At 40.3% G+C, this 22550-nt stretch overlaps 1 protein-coding gene across 2 annotated transcripts in view; it reads right to left on the bottom strand.

The window, feature by feature from the left end:
• Positions 1-22550, bottom strand: part of HOXB9 (homeobox B9) — a 44752-nt gene that overhangs the window by 19850 nt on the left and 2352 nt on the right. The gene's annotated exons all lie outside the window — the stretch shown is intronic.

Below are 22550 nucleotides of genomic sequence, written 5' to 3' on the forward strand. Positions count from 1 at the left end.
CTGAGAACTTTTCTCCTGAATTTGAACATGCTGGAGCTCCATTTAACTGAATGTTATCTTGCAGAAGCCCTATGGAAGTCATATGGAAGCGTGGAAGGGCACCTTAATTTGGGTTGCAGAAGGAGAAATTTCCTTCAACAGAAAGACATCGGAATAGGTTAGAACAGGATTTGATCCCAGTTAATTGGTTTAAAAGGCAAAGTGATCCATGTCAGTTAGAACATAAGGCTATCTTCAGGATACTTAATCCGAACCCTCCCCCCACCCATGTGTTTGGATATCAATGCTAATGTAGTTGAAAATGTGGTAGAGAGGGCAGTAAATTCCATGGCTAAGCTTTCCTGAGTTCTAGCTGAGTTAAGCCTGTCTCAGTATTGAGTGTAATAAAGAGCAAAAAGTCATATCTCAGCGTTAGGAAGAATTACTGCTAAGAAATATGTCAATTATGCAGTAGAAGATTGGACTTATTCAGACACCACATAAGGAAAACAAATACAAGGAACCACAGCATGTCCTTGGTGGAAAATACACTAGCTAAAAATTATCTGTGTGCATGTGTGAGTAGATGAGTGCTTCCAAGTCTCATTAGCTGTACATAATGCCATTCTTTTTCCAGGGAGGGAGACTGATGTAGGGATTCTGAAACAAAGCTTGAATTTAGTTTGCATTCCTCAGTTTACATGATTCTGATCTGATTGGTTTCAACAGTCCCAGCTCTGTACATGGTATGCAGATTAACAAATGATCAGAAACAGAGACGTAGAAAAAAAAAAACCCACAAGGATATTTACTTATTTCCATGTTAGACTTGCCTCAAAATTCATTCCAAAGATGAATATTCTTTGGAGTGCTTATCCAGGTACTTAAATTTCAGATGCAATATATGAAAGTTATGCAAATATTTCATGAGTTTTCCTGAGTGTGGACATTAAAGACACACACACACACACACACACTCTACTCCTACACACAAACGGATCTTATTATTCCTATGGTGCTGGAATTCAATTCCTGGTGGGCCTTGACCCTCCCCGCCCCAAACGTGGCAAACCCCAGCTAAAAGAGTGTACCTTGAGTAAAACCTTCAAAATATGAACTAGTGGTGCTGGAGTGGCTCAAAGTTGTGAGCAGGGTAGTGAAAGAGGTGGAGAAAGCAGAGTAGGAAGTTGGTCACAAATCTGAGGTCCTGTGTCCTTATCTTGGAACAAAGTTCTGCTGAAACTCAGGGAGAAGGGAAGGATTTACAACAGAGCAGCAAGAAGTCCAAGAAAACCTGAAGTATCTGAGAAAAGGCTAAAGTGGGTTTATGTAGTGTAAAGTGAACTTTTTTTTTCTAGGTCAGCCCCTCGTGGCCTAATAAAAGGTAAGTATTTAGACAAGTAGGGGACAATCCAGGGGGGTGCTCTCTTTTGTCAAGCCTCAATTGAAATCCAGGAGACTGCAGACAGCCTGCACGCCCATTCATAGCAAGGAGAAGCGCCCAGGGAACTGCTCCTGCTGGATTGTGCCCATGGGCTGGGGTGCCTTGTGGGAGATAAAGTGCCCTAACAAAAGACTCCCATAAAGTGAAGGGAAATGACTGGAACACTTTAAAGGAGGACTTCCAGCTTCTGATGAAACGGACTATCGCCTGCCACAATAAACCAGCTAGTCCTTAACGCAGTCTTCCTGTCTGTATTGTGGGGACCTCTCTCAGCGTATCATGTGTACAGATGATATACCATATGAACTCAATGCCTATGCACAATGAAGGGACAGATCTGTGGGAGACAGGAACTGCGAAATATTCTTCTGGGATGAAAAACTGGGCACTGTATCTGTGTGTGGGAGGAGGGGATGGAAAATTGGATACTCTGTGTGCATGTGTGTGAGAGAAAAGAGTTAATTTTGCTTTAAGCAGAATTTCAGAGGGACACACACACACACACACACACACACACACACACACACACACACACTTATACCAGAGTCATATTTCAAAGGATGGAAAGCAAAAGGGACCTTTTCTGCAACAGAAAGAAAGAAAGAAAGAAAAGAAAAGAAAAGAAAGATGATGGATTTCTTTCTGATAAAGTAATGCATTATTAACTCAGTTACAAACCCAAATTTCTGAACCACGACTCGGGCAAAACTCCACACAATTTGCGGCGCAGGACAGAGGGAAGTTCTCCTGCGCAAACTCCTTCTAAGTGCACGAGAACGGCGCATTGCAGTGAAAACTGCACAGGCGACGCCCCTGGTAGATTTTGTTTTTCCTCCATTGCCTTTCAAAGTTGCGTCTCTGGACTAAAGCTCTCAGAATTCTCTGACTGGAGGAAGGATTCTGCAGCCTCTGGTCCAGCAAAGTAACTTTTCCAAGCTTTTTTTTTAAAGGCAACGCTTTAGGACTCCTTCAAGAAAGTTTTTTCTTTCCCCTTTTAGGAACATAACGTTTCTTTTCCTGTCGGGATATGCTAAGGGGCCGTTTTTTAGCTTCCCTGCCTCTTCGACTTACGTTGGTGGGGGAGAGAAATTTTAATTAACTTAACGATCCCTGGGCGGTGCAAATAACGTCTGTGAAATGATCGTGACTTCAGCTGGTGTAAATACCAAATGGGCGGCGCGCGGAGACTTGCAAGTTTTTTTTTTAAATGTTGTTTCCGCTAAACTATAAATTTAATGCAAACCTTCTCTCCTTTGGCTCCCTGGGAGCCCTGAATAAAATAAGATTTGTACAGCACTTTGCAGGCTTGCCGGGGTCGTTTTGATGTTCTAAAAAGCATCATAAGTGTACATTCCATGCTAAAAAGTTAAAATAAGTCTTATTTTAAAATAAAAATAAGACACGAAAGAAAGAAAGAAAAAGAAATTTATATAGAAGAAGGCACCCCCTCCTAACTAAATATATGTAAAAGTCGAGGAGAATAAACTGGAGTAAATCAGGTAGTTTTATGTTCTTGTGTATTAAAAATGAATTCCCAACAACGTGAAACTACCTAATCCACCGAACAGTTCTAGTTCATTTTTGCCTGTCAAAAAGGCCCCCAAAAAACGCTCCCAAAGCGGCCATTTTGTTTGGTTTCACTCCTCTCTCTTCGCACCCCCCCCACACCACCTTTAATACAAACTGTTGCTAGGGAACAAACACCACAAAAGGACCCTTTCAGGGTCGAAATTAAACGAAACACACAACACCCCACCATTTCCTGAAACTACTATTCAAAGTATTTCCTACCAGAAGATCTAAAACAGAGCAGTCCAGCAGGCACTTACCAAAAATAAGACAAGCTCACCAGGGGGAGACACTAAAAATGCCACTGGCTTTGGAATAAAGGAAACGCTGCTTTCAGATCCTAAACTTAAAAGCAACACAAAATAAAATAAAATAACCCAGAGACATATTTCATAGTAATACTTTTCTAAAAACCATTTTTCAGTGGCAATAAATAATGCAGAAATGTATACATCTTTTCTAGGGAAAGCTGGTAACCTAAGCAAATGCCTCAGGATCAACCTACAACTTCCAGCTTCTAAAGAAAATGTTTTTAAAAAATTAATATACTTTTCCCCTAGCAGTTTGAAGCCAATGACTTAGTCTCAGTTTACTCACAACTTGCAAAAAGACAGTGTGTGGTATTGATTAGGACATGAAACAAGCAGTGCCTTTCAATTGATTTCTGATCTTAATTGAAGCAAATCTGGAGTATAGTCGATCCAACAACAAAATGCACAATTAGAAGATAACCTAGAGGGAAATTATCTTGCAAAACTCATTGAAACCAAGTGGGTATAAGTACTTATAATCAGTTTTGGGCCTTGTTTGGTTGTTGTTTTTAGGAGCAAACTTATACATATCCACTCAGAGTGCTATTGTGTTCAATGGTACTTACTCCCAGGTAGATGGATAAAGGATTGCAGTTTTCATGTTGAAGACAACAAGAAGAAATATCAACTTGTATCTTCACCAGTAATTTTCTTGACAGAAGTTGAAGATAAATATTGCTGATATTAGAATGTCTGGTTGTGTGACACTACTCAGGGTTAAATCCAATTGCTGTGCGCAACCAGAGTAGAGCCATTGAATCAACAGGGCTTAGTAAATCAACATTAATGTAATTGTCATTGATTCAACTGTATGGACTAGTAACTGGATTTATCCATGATAAAATCGTCAGGCAAAATGCACAGGGCTGGATGTACATGTCGTCATCCTTAGAGTATACTCTTAAAAAGCATGTATAAGACAAATAAAAAGAAAGACGAAAGTATTTTGGTATCTTAAAGAATATATTTGTTTCAGTGTGAGCATCTATGGATTAAATCCATTTCCTCAGACATCAGGTGTCTGTGGATGAAACCTCACACTTGGCAACTGATGTTTTCCCCTTATGCTAAAACATACAATGAGTTTCCATGGTCAAAAGGCAATTTGAATCAGGTCTCCTGAGTCCTAGTCTAATACTCTGTCCACTACATCACAGTGATATACTTTTGTAAAATACACCCTTTTCATTTTAACCACATATTTTATATTAGAAACCTGCTCCTAGCCATGTTATTTTGCAATGAATGGATGCACACTTCTCATCACTGGGATACAACTTGTCTGGTTAGTCCACCTTCATGGCCACTCCAGTCTTGACAGATCAGATGCATAGGTAGAAATTTCTGTTCACCTCAAGTTCTCTGCAAACACACAATACTTCCCAACAAAATTGATTCTCATATATAGCAGGGAGCCATCAAATGTTAAGAGATGTGCCATTGGGATTTTTGGATTCCAACTCCCTGAATTGTTAAAGATTTCTCCAGGCAGAATTCATGGAGTTCCAGGCTGCAGATCCACACCTACAGACACCCATGTTTCACTTACCTGGACCAGTGCTTTCTCAGACACTGCATGGTTGCCTTAGGCCTACTTCCAGTTGTTAAGGAACAAAAAAGAATGCTGTCACGGTCCTTCCTAGGTGTTGTAGTTCTTTGGGATGTATCAGCTATACATCTTAAAGAGCAGCAAGACCAGATCTTCCCGGAAGTATTGCAGCAGTTTCCTTTGTTATACATTAACAACAGGAAGTAAGCTGTGTAGCCTCTGGGATATGGCCCAGGCCCAGGTAAGAGAAACATAGGTGTGGGTAGGTATGGATCCATGTCTCAGAACTCCCAGAATTCTGACTGGGGAATTCTTGGAACATTCTAGAAGTTGGAGTTCAGAAAATCCAAATTACATGTTTCTTTTAAGAAATCCATCCACCTATTAATTAGTCCTGCACTGCTTTGTATTTTAATTGCACTTCTAAAAGATAGGAGAGAATTCATCCTAAACGTATTATTTTATTTTGTTAGCTTGGTTACATCCAGATTTTGTTATGCTTAGCGTAGACACACTGGTCAGTATCCTATAGGTTTCCACAGATGGGAAGCTCCCACCAGCACAGCATTGATGATGATACCACTTGCACAAGCATTTCCAGTGCACAGCTGGTGATCTCCATTAATAAAACCTGAACTCCACTTGCTCATAGCAGTGCTTGAACAAGCTGAGTGATTCTTTGTTACTACTCTTGGGAACTTTCTACTCAGAGGAAGCTTCACAAGGTATTGGCTATTGAAGTCAATGGAACATAATTTAGTCAAGATGAAAGTGTACAACCCACTGATTTATCTGGGTCTACTCAAGGTATGCAAAGTCTTGATCCAATGTAGCATTTACATCAACTGCCCTAAAACATACGTCTCTGAGAGCTAAAATTAAATATTAAAAATACTATAGAAATAATTACAGAATGAACATTTCCTTTACAAAGACAGACCTGAAACTCAAATCATACAGCAAAACTAAACCTGCACAATATATGACACATAGACTTTTAAAAATATTTAAACTGAAATTTTAAAATCTCATATTTGCAGTGGATAGTATTCATACTTAGACATTCCAGGAAATAATGAATTAGAATAGGTAGTGAATTAGAAGGTCTCAACCCCATGCAGAAAAGGCCATAAAGAAGGTTCCAGGTGAGCCTCTTTGGGGAAGGTATTCCACAGCAGAGGTGCCACTGCTAAAAAGACACTGTCATTGGGTGCCATTGCCAAGATGGCACATAATAGCTGGCTACTCAATAGTATATTAACTTGGGGGTATGTTCTTTCGCATTCACTGGAACACAAGAACAAAGAAGCTGCCTTATACTGAGTCAGACCATTAGTCTACCTATCCCAGTACTGTTAACTCTGGCAGCATTTCTAGGATTTCAGACAGGATTCTGAGCCCTAGATGGAGATCCCTGGTATTCTCTCATCATCTCCCCTTCAGGTATTAATGAGGTCTGATCCTGCTTGGCTTCCAAAATCAGATGAGAGTGGGTGTGTTCAAGGTCATATAGATAGGACAAAACCAAAAGGATAAAAGTGACACATGGTCAAAGGGCTATTTTCCAGATACTGCTGCTCTTGGGAATTTAGATAGGGAGTTTTGTTACATAACATTGTAGTCATGGGATTAATAATTATAAACCCTCTCTTTCCCTCTTTGAGTTGTGTTCACAAAGATATGGCTAGAGCTTGTGTAACAAAATGCATTGAGGCATTACTGATTTCATGACAAGATAATCAGAAGTTTTTGTTAAAGGTTCTAAGCAGAATTATATGCAAGCAATCTATTTACTGATGTAATGAACTATGATCCATAGACTGTATGATGCAGTACTTCTCTCTACCAAGCAGTTAGATGGATAAGTTTTCACAGCTGTAACAGGGTCTTATTCAAAAGATTTTTACATCACATGACAGCTGGATCTCTGGAGCCAAAACAGTAAATGAAGGAAATGATGTAGTTCCCCCTAAAAAGAATTTAAAATCAGTGCTCTGTTTAATTGCATGTTGAAAGTTTAAAGTAAACAGCAGACAGGAGTGGGATAGGGTGAGTGGATATATACAGAATATGTCAGACTTAGAGGGCTGAGCAAATGTTAACATTTTAAAATAATGGGTCTTTGTTGTCTCCACAAGTGCTAACAGCCAAGTGCTAAATTGTAGAAGCAAGATCAGATGACTTTACTATATATCTTTTGACAGAAAGATTTCGACTGATGAAGGAATAAGAAGCAATGGTGTATTAAAAGTAAGCAAATAATGAGTTCGGAGACAAAAGCCACTCTAATCATGAAGTGGATAGAAGACTCTGCCTAGAGAGTGTGGCTTTTAAATGCAAGCTACGTGAAGCAAGTAAATATTAAACAAAGACAGAATTATTAAAACTCTGGACCGCATTGCAATTCTCTGAAGTATGCACATGCACCTGTGTGCTAGCCTCATTTATTTATTTATTCATTTATTTGTTCATTCATTCATTCGTTCATTCATTCATTCATTTACTGTAATATGCTGCCTCTCTCCCATGGCTAGGACACAAGGTGGCTTACAATGTAGTTAAACAATTAGCGACATTAAGACACAGATATCTGCAAATACTGAAATACAATTCAATCCATCATAGTATCAAAATGGAACTGAAAAGAATTGAAAACTTGAAAACATCTCAATTAAAATACTCATACTACTTTGCCTTTAAAATAAAATGAAGAAAATGACCCTGGCACATTGAGCTAAAAACATGCTATCAAGAGTCTGTCAGTGGCTGACAACTGCCTGAATGAAAAGGTTGTTTGGAAATCTGTTGGTGGAAAGACAACAGGGAGGAGGCCATCATAGCCTCCCTTAGCAAAGAGTTCCAAAGAATAACCCATCAAGCCACTGAAGCAGTGCTGGCTGATAACTCATATTTTGGGACTGTTGTGAAACTACTCCTGGTTTTAGTTTCATCTTTCCATGAGCTATCCAAGGTGCTGGATCTTGCCCCCAAATTGATTCAGCACTTCAAACAATTCATAAAAAGATCAGACCAAAACCCAGGAGAAACTTAACAGCACTTTCAAAAATAAAGTCATCAGCTGCCACTGCTCTGAAGGTGCTGGTACTGAGAAAAGCACTCTAAGTACTAAATACAGCTTGAAATCAGCAGGCCAGTACTCCTAGAAATCTCTTGCTAGCAAGTGAATCCAATGAGTAGGCCAAGACAAGCAGTATCAAGAATCCTCATACATGTAGAATGGCTGGGAAAGGTCCCCACCTGAACCTCAGGAAAACTACTACCAGTTAATGCAGACAGTTCTGAGCTAGATTTTCATTAATGATGTTATTTATTAGTTCTATTTATAGCCCGCTTTTCCTGCCATGACTTCAAGATCTTGTATGAACTCCCCTCTTCCATCCTTTATCTTCACAACAGAAGAGGGAGTGTGAGTTGGGTGAAGCTGGCAGTGTGTGATGACAGGCCCAAGGTCACCCAGCGAATTTCACAGCCAGAGTGATAGCACCTATAGTTTGTACTGAGTTTTAGAAGGTTCAGGTTATACACCTCACTAAGTTCAGAAAACTCAAGGAATTATGTTGGGTAAGTCGCTCTGTCTCAGCCTGGACAATACAACTTGCAAGGTTGTTGCGAGGATTACATGGGGTAGAGGTGAACCATGAAACACACCTTGAGCTTATTGGAGAAAAGCAGCAACAAACACTTTTAGGGGTGCAGCATGAGTGCTATGTCATGGATGGCTCTTCTACTACAGTGGTGCCTCGCTAGACAGTTACCCCGCATGACAGTTTTTTCGCTAGACATTGGCTTTTTGCAATCGCTATAGCGATTCGCAAAACAGTGATTCCTATGGGGGAATTTCACTGGACAATGTTTAGTTCCTGCTTCGCAAACTGATTTTCGCTAGACAACGATTTTGAGAGCTCCCTCCGTGCTCACAAACAGGTGTTTTCGGGACCTAAGCTTCGCAAGATAGCGATTTAAACAGCTGATCGGCGGTTCGCAAAACGGCTTTCCTATGGCCGATCTTCGCTAGACAACGACGTTTCTCCCATTGGAATGCAATAAGCAGGTTTCAATGCATTCCAATGGGGAAATGCTTTTCGCTAGACAATGATTTCGCTACACAGTGATTTCAGTGGAACGGATTATCATCATCTAGCGAGGCACAACTGTATTCTTTTCTTTTGCTGGTGCTTTTTTTAAGCCAGCTATTTTTCTTCAGCCTCTTTACAATGCAATCCTGTACACATCTACTTAGCAGTTAGTCCTACTGCATATAGAAAGTGGGACTTACTCCCCACACACATGGGGATGCAACATTACTAAGTTAATTGCTTTAATTCAATTTGGCTGTTTGACCTAAGTGCCACTCATGACAGAAAGATGGATTAAAATGTGTGCGTTTCTAAAAATAAAATATCCAATATAGAGAAAATAAGTCATCTTAGATGCACAGCTGAAGCAAATATCAATTTTATTCCAGAAATAGCTTACAGAACAGAAATGGGCAGACTTTATGCCTGTGAGATTCATGGGCCCCCACCTTCATAGAAGTAGAAGATCCACAAACCAGAGCCAAATACAACATAATACTCTGGAATGGTAAAGATCTATATGAAGAAGGCTTATTAGCAGGTCATACACACACACATATCTACTGCATAGATGGCAATGTTGGACCCTCAGATGCTGCCAGCTTTCAACTCCCATAGACACATAGGAATGATGAGGTATTATGAGAGTTGCAGTCCAAATACATCTGGAAAACCACAGTTGCTCTTCCTGATTTATTGCAGCTCATGAATCATAGACTTGAATGGCCTGGGATGGCCTACATTTACACATTTATATCTGAGTTATGAATAATGGTCCATCTGAGATTCTGAACTCCAGGACTCTAGACATGAGCAATAGGCTAGCCTTTGAATCCAAAAGACTGCACAAAACCAAATAACGACAGCAATGCTCAGTAATTTGGCTGTGTAGGCCCCTCAAAGCTGTTTAAAGTGTTGGTGGTAGCATAGTGCCTACACTGACTGACAGTACATGCTTTGGTCATGTTATAAGCAAAGACAAAGAACGGCTTTAACCAGCATCTTTGCAGGGCATGGGAAAGTGTGCCCACATTCTGCTGATCCCACGGGAAATAATATCATGTGCATATTTGCTACTAGTGAGTTCTATACAGTACTTTATACATAGCTGTTTCAATTTCCAATGTTGTGCCTGTTGAATACATGCCCTTATTCTTAAAGGTACCTAAAAGATCTTACATGAGAATTCTACAATTGTGTAGTTACTGAGGTAGGATCCAGATTTAGTTATGCTCAGTGGCTGCACCGAAATCAATAGGGCAATTTATTCATAACTGACTTTAATGGGTCTCTTGTGTAAGCACTGATATCAAATCCTAAACGTTTCACATTCAACATCAGTATTTTACCTCCATGGCACTTTGAACTCAATTTATCATACTTCACAGTGTTTGAATGTCAATATCTGCCAATATTTATTCATTTAAATACATTTATATTCTGCTTCAGGCGGAGTAGAATATACTATGCAAAATAGACAGCTTTGCTCTTCCCCAGTTTATCATTCCAATAACCTTGTGAGGTGGGTCAGGCTGAATGTCCCAAGGTCATTAGTGAGGTTTCATGACTCACTGGGGATGTGAACATGGATGTCCCCAGTTCCAGTTCAACAATCTAACCATTACAACATACTACCTCCTTGCACATATTCGGTTTAAATTTTGTCTTGCTTTACAGCTCTGTAAAGGAGAACGTGCAAATATTTCTGCAGCTGACTTACTCGATTCTCGGGTGTTGGGTGTGAACAAGAACATTTCTGGCCAGCTTTAGCTGGTGCCAGGGATATTCATGGACTTTGAAAAAACTGGTGGTGGTGGTGAGCTACAGGACCCCAAAAAACACACCCCACCAAACATGACCAAGAAAGTACATTTGCTAAGCTCTGGCTGCATTTGAGCTGCTACAGTCAAACCTCCGCATGACCCCACATGTATAAATTACATGTCATTTGGACTATTGGAATGAGCTCCAAACAGAGCCACCTTTAAGGAAACTTTAACTCGTGCAGAGTTCTAAAATGTTCAAAGGCAAACCCCTGGTATCATGTGACCTTTTTACTGTAGCAGCTGCACGGCCTGCCTGCCACTAGTTTTCACGTGCAATTCAAACTGCTGGTTGCTATTATCTTTAAAGCAATAAATAATTTGAGACAGGGCTACTCGAAGGACAATCTCTTCCCATGAGAAAAAGCTTATCTTTAAAAATCAGCTGCTGGGCCCCTCCTGAATTTGCCATTTTCTTCAAAGGCATGTTTGGGTTACAAAAGAAGGTCTACTTTTGCTGTGGTGGTATCCTTATGTGGAACTCCCGGCCTCAAGAAGTAACTTTGACCTGTGTCCTGCTGACAGATGAAGTCACTGGACTTAATCCAATTACTAGTCCCTATCAGAAGAGACCTGGGAACCAGTGTAGAGGAATGGATATAGAGTGTCGTAGCGGTATTCAGGAGATTGGGTTTGAATCTCACTCAGCCATGGAAACTCTCTGGGGGGTCAGCAATGATAAAGCAACTTTTAAAATATTTCACACACCTTTGAAACCCTATTAGGTTTGTCATTAGTTAGGATCAATTTGATGGCACATAACAAAAGAGACTTATGATATGAATGGGATGTGGTGAATAAAATTTTATGTAAATCCATTTGATTCAATAGTCCTTTTCTAGTTCAGGTTAACAAAAGAATCTCGCCAACTGAGTGTTAGTTATGGCACTTTGTAGAAATTTTTATTATTGTTCCCACTGCTACTTTCAGTTGCTTTAATATTATTTTTATGTCTTTTTCATGTTTGTTCTTGCATTTTGTAAGTCATGTGGAACAAGTCCTTTTTGATTGGTATGGTATAATTTTACAAAGAGAACATAGTATGATAATATAAAGTAGTATATCACCAGGAGGATACTGCAGCTGAAGGTCACACACAAAATGAGGCTGTTCTTATCTGACACCTTGAACTCTTGAAGAATTCTTGACAGTAGGAGGGGTTTGCAGATTACATAAATCTTGTATTGCTTATATCATAGGTGTCCTGCTGACTTTAGTGAAGTCTATTCTCAGCTTGGCATCTCATGGGCTGACTACAAAGGCCATCACCTACACCCACTATGACCAAACTGTCTGAGAATGATGGATCATGATCATATGATACACAGATACAAACGATGTAACGCGCTACAACTGAAACACATGAAATAGTATCAATAAATGGTTTATGTTCTGGTGTATTCAGAGGAAATTACACACAAGCAGATGGGATCAGGATCTCAGTTGTAACCTATGGAAAGCTACAAAACTAACAGTCATGTAGTTAAAACCTGTATTTCCATACATTCTTCTGAGTATCTTTTTCCTGTATTTTAATTAATAATATTTGATGAAAGGCAACACATTACAGGCATCTGGGTGCTTCCTAACAATGTTATTAAAGTTGCTGTTTTTATCTAGGCAGCGTATATCAAGAGAATAATCACTGTTCCTTTGAAACTACTTCTTTGCCCCTCCTTAGAGGTTACAAAAATAGTGCTGCATATAGGTATAAAAGTAAAACAAAATGACTGCATGAGTTCCGTTTGGCAAAATATGTCAGTGGGGCAATTACAGGAGACTTAATGCTTGGAGAATGTATGCATCCCTCTGCAGGACATTAAAATATATACACACACATTAGGTGGGTGTATTGGTTAACCTCTCCCTTTAGAAGAAAATAAACGATTTATTTTTGGGGGAGGTGAGGAGGAGATTAAAATCCCAACACCCACGGCAACTAGATTCATAAAAATGAAGGACTGCTTCCTTTGCCTTAGCACCGCCTCTAGCTCAATTTCTTTTTCTTTGAAGGCTTCGAAGCCAAAGACAACTTAAAAAACCTGGGCAAATCCCTGAGAAGCCAATGGGTAAATAATCACCCTTCGAGGATTGCTGCCTTCTCATGGTGAAGGGGCTTGAGTAATTCAGAGAAGCTATAGGCTATGCCGTGCAGGGACACCCAAGATGGACAGGTCATAGTGGAGAGTTCTGACTAAACGCGATCCACCTGGAGCAGGAACTGGCAAGTCACTCCAGTATCTTTGCCAAGAATACCCCAAAAGACTAGAAGTTGTGATGCTGGAAGATGAGTCCCTCAGGTCAGAAGGCGTCCAACATCCTACTGAGGAAGAGTGGAGGACAAGGACAAGTAGCTCCAGAGCTAATGAAGTGGTTGGGCCAAAGCCGGAAGGACACTCAGCTGTGGACACGCCTGGAAGTGAAAGGAAAGCCAGATGCTGCAAAGAAAAATATTGCATAGGACCCTGGAATGTAAGATCTATGAACCTCAGGAAGCTGGATGTGGTCAAACGGGAGATGGGAAGAATAAAGATTGACATCCTGGGCATCAGTGAACTAAAATGGACGGGAATGGGTGCATTCAATTCAGACTATTATCATATCTACTATTGTGGGCAAGAATCCCGTAGAAGAAATGGAGTAGCCCCTTATAGTCAACAAAAGTGTGGGAAAAGCTGTACTGGGATACAATCTCAAAAATGATAAAATGATTTCAGTATGAATCCAAGGCAGACCTTTCAACATCACAGTCATCCAAGTTTATGCACCAACCACCAATGCTAAAGAGGCTGAAATTGATCAATTCTATGAAAATTTACAACACCTTCTAGAACTGACACTAAAGAAAGATGTTCTTGTCATTCTAGGGGACTGGAATGCTAAAGTAGGGAGTCAAGAGATAAAAGAAACAACAGGTAAGTTTGGCCTTGGAGTTCTAAACGAAGCAGGGCAAAAGCTAATAGGGTTTTGTCAAGAGAACAAGCTGGTCATCACAAACACTCTTTTCCAACAACACAAGAGGCAACTCTACGCATGGACATCACCAGATGGGCAATATCGAAATCAGATTGATTATGTTCTCTGCAGCCAAAGATGGAGAAGCTCTATACAGTCAGCAAAAACAAGACCTGGAATTGATTATGGCTCTGATCATCAGCTTCTCATAGCAAAATTCAAGCTTAAACTGAAGAAAGTAGGAAAAACCTCTGGGCTAGTCAGGTATAATCTAAACCAAATCCCTTATGAATACACAGTGGAAGTGAAGAACATATTCAAAGAACTAGATTTGGTGGACAGAGTGCCTGAAGAACTATGGATGGAGGTTCATAACATTGTACAGGAGGCAGCAACAAAAACCATCCCAAAGAAAAGGAAATGCAGGAAAGCAAAGTGGCTGTCCAATGGGGCCTTACAAATAGCAAACAAGAGAAGGGAAACAAAATGCAAGGGAGATAGAGAAAGTTACAGAAAATGGAATGCAGACTTCCAAAGAATAGCAAGGAGAGACAAGAGGGCCTTCTTAAATGAACAGTGCAAAGATATAGAGGAAAATAATAGAAAGGGAAAAAACAGAAATCTGTTCAAGAACATTGAAGATATTAAAGGAACATTTTGTGCAAAGATGGACACGATAAACGAAGTGATAGGGACCTCACAGAAGCAGAAGACATCAAGAAAAGGTGGCAAGAATACACAGAGGAATTATACCAGAAAGATCTGGATATCCCGGACAACCAAGATAGTGTGGTTGCTGACCTTGAGCCAGACATCCTGGAGAGTGAAGTCAAGTGGGCCTTAGAAAACTTGTCTAAGAACAAGGCCAGTGGAGGTGATGGCATTCCAGTAGAACTATTTAAAATCTTAAAAGATGACGCTGTTAAGGTGCTACACTCAGTATGGAAAACTCAGCAGTGGCCAGAAGACTGGAAAAGATCAGTCTACATCCCAATCCCAAAGAGCAGTGCCAAAGAATGCTCCAACTACCATACAATTGCACTCATTTCACACATTAGCAAGGTGATGCTCAAAATCCTCCCAGGTAGGCTTCAGCAGTTTATGCACCGAGAACTCCCAGAAGTACAAGCTGGATTTTGAAGGGGCAGAGAAACTCGAGACCAAATTGCTAACATGTGCTGGATTATGGAGAAAGCCAGAGAGTTCCAAAAAAAAATCTACTTCTGCTTCATTGACTATGCAAAAGCCTTTGACTGTGTGGATCACAACAAACTATGGCAAGTTCTTAAAGAATTGGGAGTGCCTGACCATCTTATCTATCTTCTGAGAAATCTATATGTGGGACAGGAAGCAACAGTTAGCACTGGATATGGGACAACTGATTGGTTCAAAATTAGGAAAGGAATAGGACAAGGCTGTGTATTGTCTCCCTGCTTATTTAACTTATATGCAGAATACATAATTCGAAAGGCAGGACTGGATGAATCCCAAGCCAGAATTAAGATTCCCGGAAAAAATATCAAGAACCTCATATGATAACCCCCCAGAGGGAAGAAAGTGAGGAGGAATTAATGAACCTCTTAATGAGGGTGAAAGAGCAAAAAATGGTCTGAAGCTTAGCATCCAAAAAACTAAGATCATGGCCACTGGTCCCATCACCTCCTGGCAAGGAGAACATATGGAGGCAGTAACAGATTTTATTTTCTTGAGCTCCATGATCACTGCAGATTGTGACCCCTGACATTTAGTCCAGTCGTGTCCAACTCTAGGGCACGGTGTTCATCCCTGTTTCCAAGCCGTAGAGCCACCGTTTCTCTGTAGACAGTTTCTGTGGTCACGTGGCAAGTGCGACTAGACACAGAATGCCGTTACCTTCCCACCGAGGTGGTACCTATTTATCTACTCGCATTTACATGCTTTTGAACTGCTAGGTTGGCAGGAGCTGGGACAAGCGACAGGAGCTCAGTCCATCATGTGGATTCAATCTTACGACTGCTGGTCTTCTGACCTTGCAGCGCAGAGGCTTCTGCGGTTTAGCCCGCAGTGCCACCATGTCCCCAGATGGTGACAGCAACCACCAAATTAAAAAACACCTGGTTCTTGGGAAGAAAGAGATGACAAACCTAGACAGCATCTTAAAAAGCAGAGACATAATCTTGCCAACAAAGGTCCGCATAGTCAAAGCTATGGTTTTTCCAGTAGCGATGTATGGAAGTGAGTGCTAGACCATAAAGAAGGCTGAAGAATTGATGCTTTTGAATTGTGGTGCTGGAGGAGGCTCTGGAGAGTCCCCTGGACTGCAAAAAGAACAAACCTATCCATTTTGAAGGAAATCAACCCTGAGTGTTCACTGGAAGGACAGATCCTGAAGCTGAGGCTCCAGTACTTTGGCCATCTCATGAGAAGAGAAGACTCCCTGGAAAAGATCCTGATGTTAGGAAAGTGTGACGGCAAGAGGAGAAGGAGATGACAGAGGACGAGATGGTTGGACAGTGTCATGGAAGCTATCAACATGAATTTGACCCAACTCTGGGAGGCAGTGGAAGACAGGAGGACCTGGAGTGCTCTGGTGCATGGGGTCACGAAGAGTTGGACACGACTTAACGACTAAACAACAAACAACAACAAATAATCACCGTTCATTCATCATTGCATGTCATACTGACATAAGTGTGGTTAGAATAACTAAGATGTTAATTCGGGATGCTGACCTCCTGCCCCCTGCCCATTGTTTGTTCTGATTGTTAACGAAAGGAAAGACCTTGTTAACATCTGTGATGACCTCTAGGTGGTGCTGTCCAGTCATATTGACATTTATATCTTTAAAAGATACCTTAAAAAAAACACATAGGACCCTTATTTAAGCCGGTTTCATGAAACTAGGCAGAAAAAAAAATTGAAAGTGTAAATCTATACTCAGAAGGAAGATGTATTAGCTTTACTGGGACTCACTTGCACATAAATTATAGGACTGAGCAATCTTATACACATGTGCTCAGAAGTAAATTTCAATAAACTCATTGGCCCAAATCCTGTTGCTTAGTGTAGTAAATTGCACTACAGTAGCCTCACTGAATCAATAAGGATTTAGTGAGCAAGTTCTATTGATTCAAATGGGTTTACTCCAACTGTTACTCACTATAGTAAGTTGCACTTGGAGCAGGTTTATTTTAATCAATTGAACATATGGAGGACTTGACTTATTAAACCACCATTGAATCAAAGTAGTATATTCTGGAGAAATATACTACACTAGTCAATTTGGCCTTTGCATATCTACAACTAAAGCCTTAACAATGCAATACTTTGTTTACTCAGAAGTAACCCTTCCTTAAGATCAAAAGTATTTAATAGTGGTGCTTAACTGTGTAAAAGCAATTAACTGTGAACATATAATTGTAATATAAGCTACTCAGTTTTACTGGAATTGAGAAGGGAAGGAAAAATGACCTTTATCGGTGATTTGGAAATTCATATAAAAATACTGATTGTACAACTTAATAAGAAGAGCAAAGACATATGACTTCAACAAGGAGAGACAGAATAGTCGGAAGTTTTAGTTTTATACTGGAGAGGCCTGGGCTGGGTCCAATGAGAGATACTGAGTTCCATCCATGTGTCAGGAATCGGAGTGCTGGCAGCCTATGTCTAGACAGGCTGCTTTTATTTTCTCATTTTCTGCTATCACCTGCAAGTCTTTAGAGCCTTTGGGGAGAAAACTAATCAGGCTGGGACTTCTCTTTTTATTGTACCAAATTACTATTAACAGTCCCACGACTGTGTGATAGAACAATATAATTTAAGATTAAATATGAAGTAGGGGAGAGACTGGGTAGTTTGGTAATACAGTATATGGACTTTTTTTTCTCAATTACTTGCTGCAAGTAATTTCTCATTTAAGAGAAAATTTGGGCTACCCACAACCTAATACAGTAGTCAAGTCCCATCCAATTTATGGCCACCCTAATAGGCTTTTCAAAGTACCTGAGATATTGAAGGAGTGATTGCCATCTTGAGTGAATTTCTGTAGCCAAATCTAGATGCCCTAGCCTGTCACTTTATCTGGTATACCACACTGGCTCTCACAACATTTCCTTAGTTCTTTTATTTTCGTAGGATTTGGAGGGGGGAGGCGGGGGGGGAATGAGAATGGTGAGATCCTAGGTATGTCTACAAGAAAGCAAGTCTCATTTAGTTGCATGTAGGCTGCAGCCAGAGTTGGAATTGTCAAATTCAGCATCTGTGGAATATTAGTGGACTAGAATCTTCCATTCATAGTACAAGGACTCTTTCTATCTTTCAGACCAAAGGCTCATCTCACTCAGCCCAACATTGTGTCTCCAAGAGTGGTCAGTCATCCTGTGAAATACAAAAGATGCAATCTCAGCTTTCTGCCATTTTCCTACTCTTGCGCACATGACTGCATTTACTCCCTTTGCTGTTATTATTTTCAAATGCATATTCTTTAAAAGGCAGCCCTGCTAGGACTGCATATGGCTAAAATTTTTTGAAGTAAATCCAGTTTTGTGGAGGGGGGTCTTGCCAGTAAAGACCTGCAGATCTGGGTTCTTAAGGCTGCAGTTTTATGTGCACTTAGGTATGGAAGAAGTCCCTTTGAACACGGAGTGGGGAGAGATTATTTTCCGCGCAAACACGAACAGGGGCAGGCTGTAAAACTCAGCAGACATTATTCTGAAATGTTTCCACCAAGGGCGGCTCCTGATCGGAGGGGGGAGGGGGGTCCTTCTCCCAAAATTTTGGAGTGTCTTACCCCCTCTTTCTCTTTCAGGAGCAGCCCCTGTGAATCTTGTCGAAGTAAATAATATTTAGATTGGAATGGGGGTGCTAAGGTTTCGCCATGGAAAAGATCAGCAGACGAAGGAGATGATATGATTTAACAACAGGGAATTGTATTAGACTGAATAGAGTTGCTTATGCAGACAAGACTAGGACTGCTAAAAACGGCAGCATTTGTTCTTGCCTCCTGCAACACTTTAGGGGTCACTCCACCCAAAGGTAAACCCAATGAAGTCCCTTTGCATTCAATAACAAAGATTTTAATTTGCTTGACTCTTCCATTGAACACTACAATTGTTATACACTCTGGGTTTTGGTGAGATCCTACCTCAAATTTCCAATCCTGTTTATCTTTAGATATGTATAAATCCAGATGTTGAAAAAGTTCCTTTTTTGCACTGCAGTTCTCAGAAGATTCAAAAAGTAACCAAAAAGTAATTTCAGGCTCTGCCAAAACCATCTGAGTTCAACGAAGCATACTTCCCGTTCCATTCCAGTAAATGTACTGTATTATATTATTCGGCTTCACAGAAGAATAACAAAGATTTAAGCAAAAGAGCAGGAAGGCTGAAAATGGGTCTCAGATCAGAGAAGGCTTAAGACCTATAGGTCATTTAAAAATGGTTTATATTTAATCTGTTTTTTTTTAAATGAAGCCTTTCAGGAGAAATTATATACACAGATATAAACAATGACAGTCCTTACTCCCACATTCATATGATTTACTTATCTCATAAACTGCAAATTATCTGATTAGAAGTGGGCACTTAACTTCTCTAAATGCTCCAAAGAGAACTTTATCAATGGTTCCAAGGAATATTTCATTCAACACGTGTCAAGGTTTTGAAAAGCCATGTGGTTTAAAGTGGAGGAAATTAGACTCCATCCAAAGTTCATAGAGGGTTTTTTTTTTTCCTTTGTGCATTTTTTTAAAACTCCCTTGTTAAATTGGTTTCCGCATATGCTTGGGAGCTGCTGATTCGAGCAATTAAGCCTTTCTTTAATTAGCTGGAGTAGGGCTGTTTGTTTGTTTTTTCTTCGGCAAAATGGTTAAGGGCAAAACCTTATCTTGAAAATAGACACGTAATTTAACAGCAGGTAGAGAATAAGTGAGATAGCTTCTTTGAATGTTTTCTCCTCCCCCCTCCCACGCTATAAATTGCCAAAATGTTTTCGAGATGTTCGTCGGACGAAGCCAACGAGCCTCCATCTGTACGGGTGCATTTTAAACTTTCCTAAATTGGATTTCTTTTTCTTTCTTTCTTCTTTTTTTTAAAAGGGTGGTTGAGTCACATATAGCTGGAAGGAGCCATAAACGAAGAACTTATTTCCAGTCTGTTTGGGTCGCAAGAGGACTTATTTGGAGAAGTTTTTGTTTTCGGGCAATGAGGCAGAACCGAATTGCGTGCCAAGGTTATTTCAGGTTTGTTAATGTTTGGAAGTAATACCGGTGAGTAAAGATCTCGGACTGAAAAGACAAATGTCTACCAGCAAGGGAGCTGGAAAAGGACACGTTTCGCTCCTTTAGCTCGGAGCGTTTCCGAGTCGCGACCCATTTCAATTGCCCTCTTAGGCGACACAAACCTGGACTAGGTAAACTAGATAATGAATAACTAAGTCCCACTATTATTTTCCGCGGGGAAGGGGAGGGGTTAAGTCAAGATCAAAGATTTTTGGGTCATCAACAGCACTCTCGACTTTGCCGCTGTTGGAGGTATGGGACAATACATTTAATTACTGTATTACCAAGCATCATCTTGAAAACCAAAACCCCAGCCTCTCATGGTTTACATGCATGAGGGTAATCTATAGAAATTAAACATGTTAAAATCCTTGTTTTGGAAAGGAGAGTTAAAACAACAGCTTAAATCACTTCTACTGTAATTAACTGAGCTTTGGAGCTCAAAAAGTTAAAAAGTGTTAAACTTTGGGTGATTATTCTTATTCTTTTTTTTTTTTTTTTTTTTTTGCTTTTTAGCCGTTTTAGCAACATTGTGCGTGTCCTCCTGCCACCCAGTCCTCTCTGATTTAATATTTCTCTCTCTCTCTCATTTCTAGCGTCCCCTGGTCAGAAGGGAGGTGAAACATGAATAAAAGACAAACAGACTGCGGATTTGGTGGGTGCAATCGCGTATGGAAAACGGCCCCCACGAGTAGGTCATGTCCTGCTGTTTTCTGCTTGACGAAGAAAAGGGAAGGGGGGGGGCTATTCTGCTATCTTGCAGGCCGATCACATGGATGGAAATGTCGTTATGTTCAATGGCACTTAATTCCAACAGGTTAAGTCTGAGCAGGATAGCAACCCAGCTTTCCTACAATTGACTGAGAACTGTGTGCCAATATAGCTTTTCTTCCCGCCAGGAGACCCCTCCCACGGCTTATTCCTCATGACTTTAAAGCAATAATAACAGAGATAGCCATTGATTTCCTTATTCACCTACGTTCTTTTGTCTTGCCTTCTCCGTACTTCTCCATCTGTGGCTCTTGTTTGTCCTAAAGACCTAAATTCCTTCATTCTCACACGGATACAACCAGACCTATATTCCTTCATTTACTGAGAAATCCTATATGCTTTGCTTGAGAAATAAATGGCACCTTGGCAGCTCAACCAATCTCGGGCATGTTTACTCTGAATTATGTTCCACTGAATGAAAGGAGGCTTCCTCTCAGGTAAGCCTGCAGCCTGGGTGGGGGGTTAACTTAGAGGTGTCATGCCCAGTACTTTAGAATCAGCCTATCAGAGCTGCCAGAAAAATAGTCAAAATCCAAAAATTAAATAGACCCAATCCATAGTCTGCACAGTTGCTACAGATTCAAATCTGGGAAGCACTTTCTTTAGGTAAAACGAGAAGATGAAAAATAAACAGAATAAAATGTATAGGGAAGCAAATGAATGCAACTGTATTAATGCTTTGTTATTGTTATTATTTTATTATCTAGGCATTATTACTGATTTGGGCCTGTTTTTGGCTTTTTTTTTTTTAAAAAAAGCCATATATAATTTAAAAATAAATACTTAGTTCTCGTGAAATAGTTCTCCTGTCCACCCCTACATCCTAAATGCACTTTACGACTGCTTATTGGTTCTACTTCCCCAAGAAAGTGCCATTTAAAGGAGGCCCAGAAGCATAAGAAGCAGTCCCTCAGAAGCGCACGCCAGTTAGGAATTCTCTTTGATTTTGAACCATTCCATTTCGCCATCCCCGTACACTTGAGCCTTGGGGCCACGGCTACTCCATTGAACTGGAAGGCCGCCGTCCTTCCCTTGAGCTTGGGTAGGATCAATGCATTTCGCTTAGTCGCTTCGTTTTCTCTTTGACCTCATTTCCGCCCGAGAAAGGGAAGAAGAATGTTATATACAATTTAATTTTTTAAAATACCGCGGGAGAATATTGTTTTGGGGATACTGATTAATGTAGTTTAAAAAAATTAAATAAATGATTTCCAGAGTTACCTTTAAAGTTACAAATAATAGCTTTTCTGCATTTTCTCCTAAAATAGTTTCAAATAGTTTATTATTTACAGAAAAAGGGAGGGGTGAATTTTATGTGTGGTAGTTTTCCTTCACTTCTAAAGGCATGTAAGTCTGTGCCCTTCTGTTCTTCTCTCCAAGGCGTTCTCCGTGTTGTCATGAATATAAGACTTCTGAACATCTATGTCATTGTTTAAAGTTAGCTAGAATAGGACACAAGTGGAAAGGAACGTAATTGTACAGGGGATTAGGAGGTGTGGGTTACACAGGAAAATCGTAGGACCTCCTTGCGTTGTGATTGAGTTTGCGCAGGAGAACTTCCCACTGGGTTAATTGGGCCATAGGTGGTTCTCTCTCCTCTTTAGCATATACAGTTGCCCAATTTTTTTGCGTAAGGTGCCCAAGATTTTCAGCAGAGTCTAAACTGAGTGGGGGATCTTGGGATGATCCATCATACTCTGGGTACCAAATTAGGTAATTAGGTTGTGTCTTCTGAGTGGAAGGACTGCCTGTCGGTTCTAGCATCTGACACTTATTTTCAACCGGGTAACTTA

Source organism: Pogona vitticeps, chromosome 6, assembly GCF_051106095.1.
Source record: "Pogona vitticeps strain Pit_001003342236 chromosome 6, PviZW2.1, whole genome shotgun sequence".
NCBI classification, from domain to species: domain Eukaryota; kingdom Metazoa; phylum Chordata; class Lepidosauria; order Squamata; family Agamidae; genus Pogona; species Pogona vitticeps.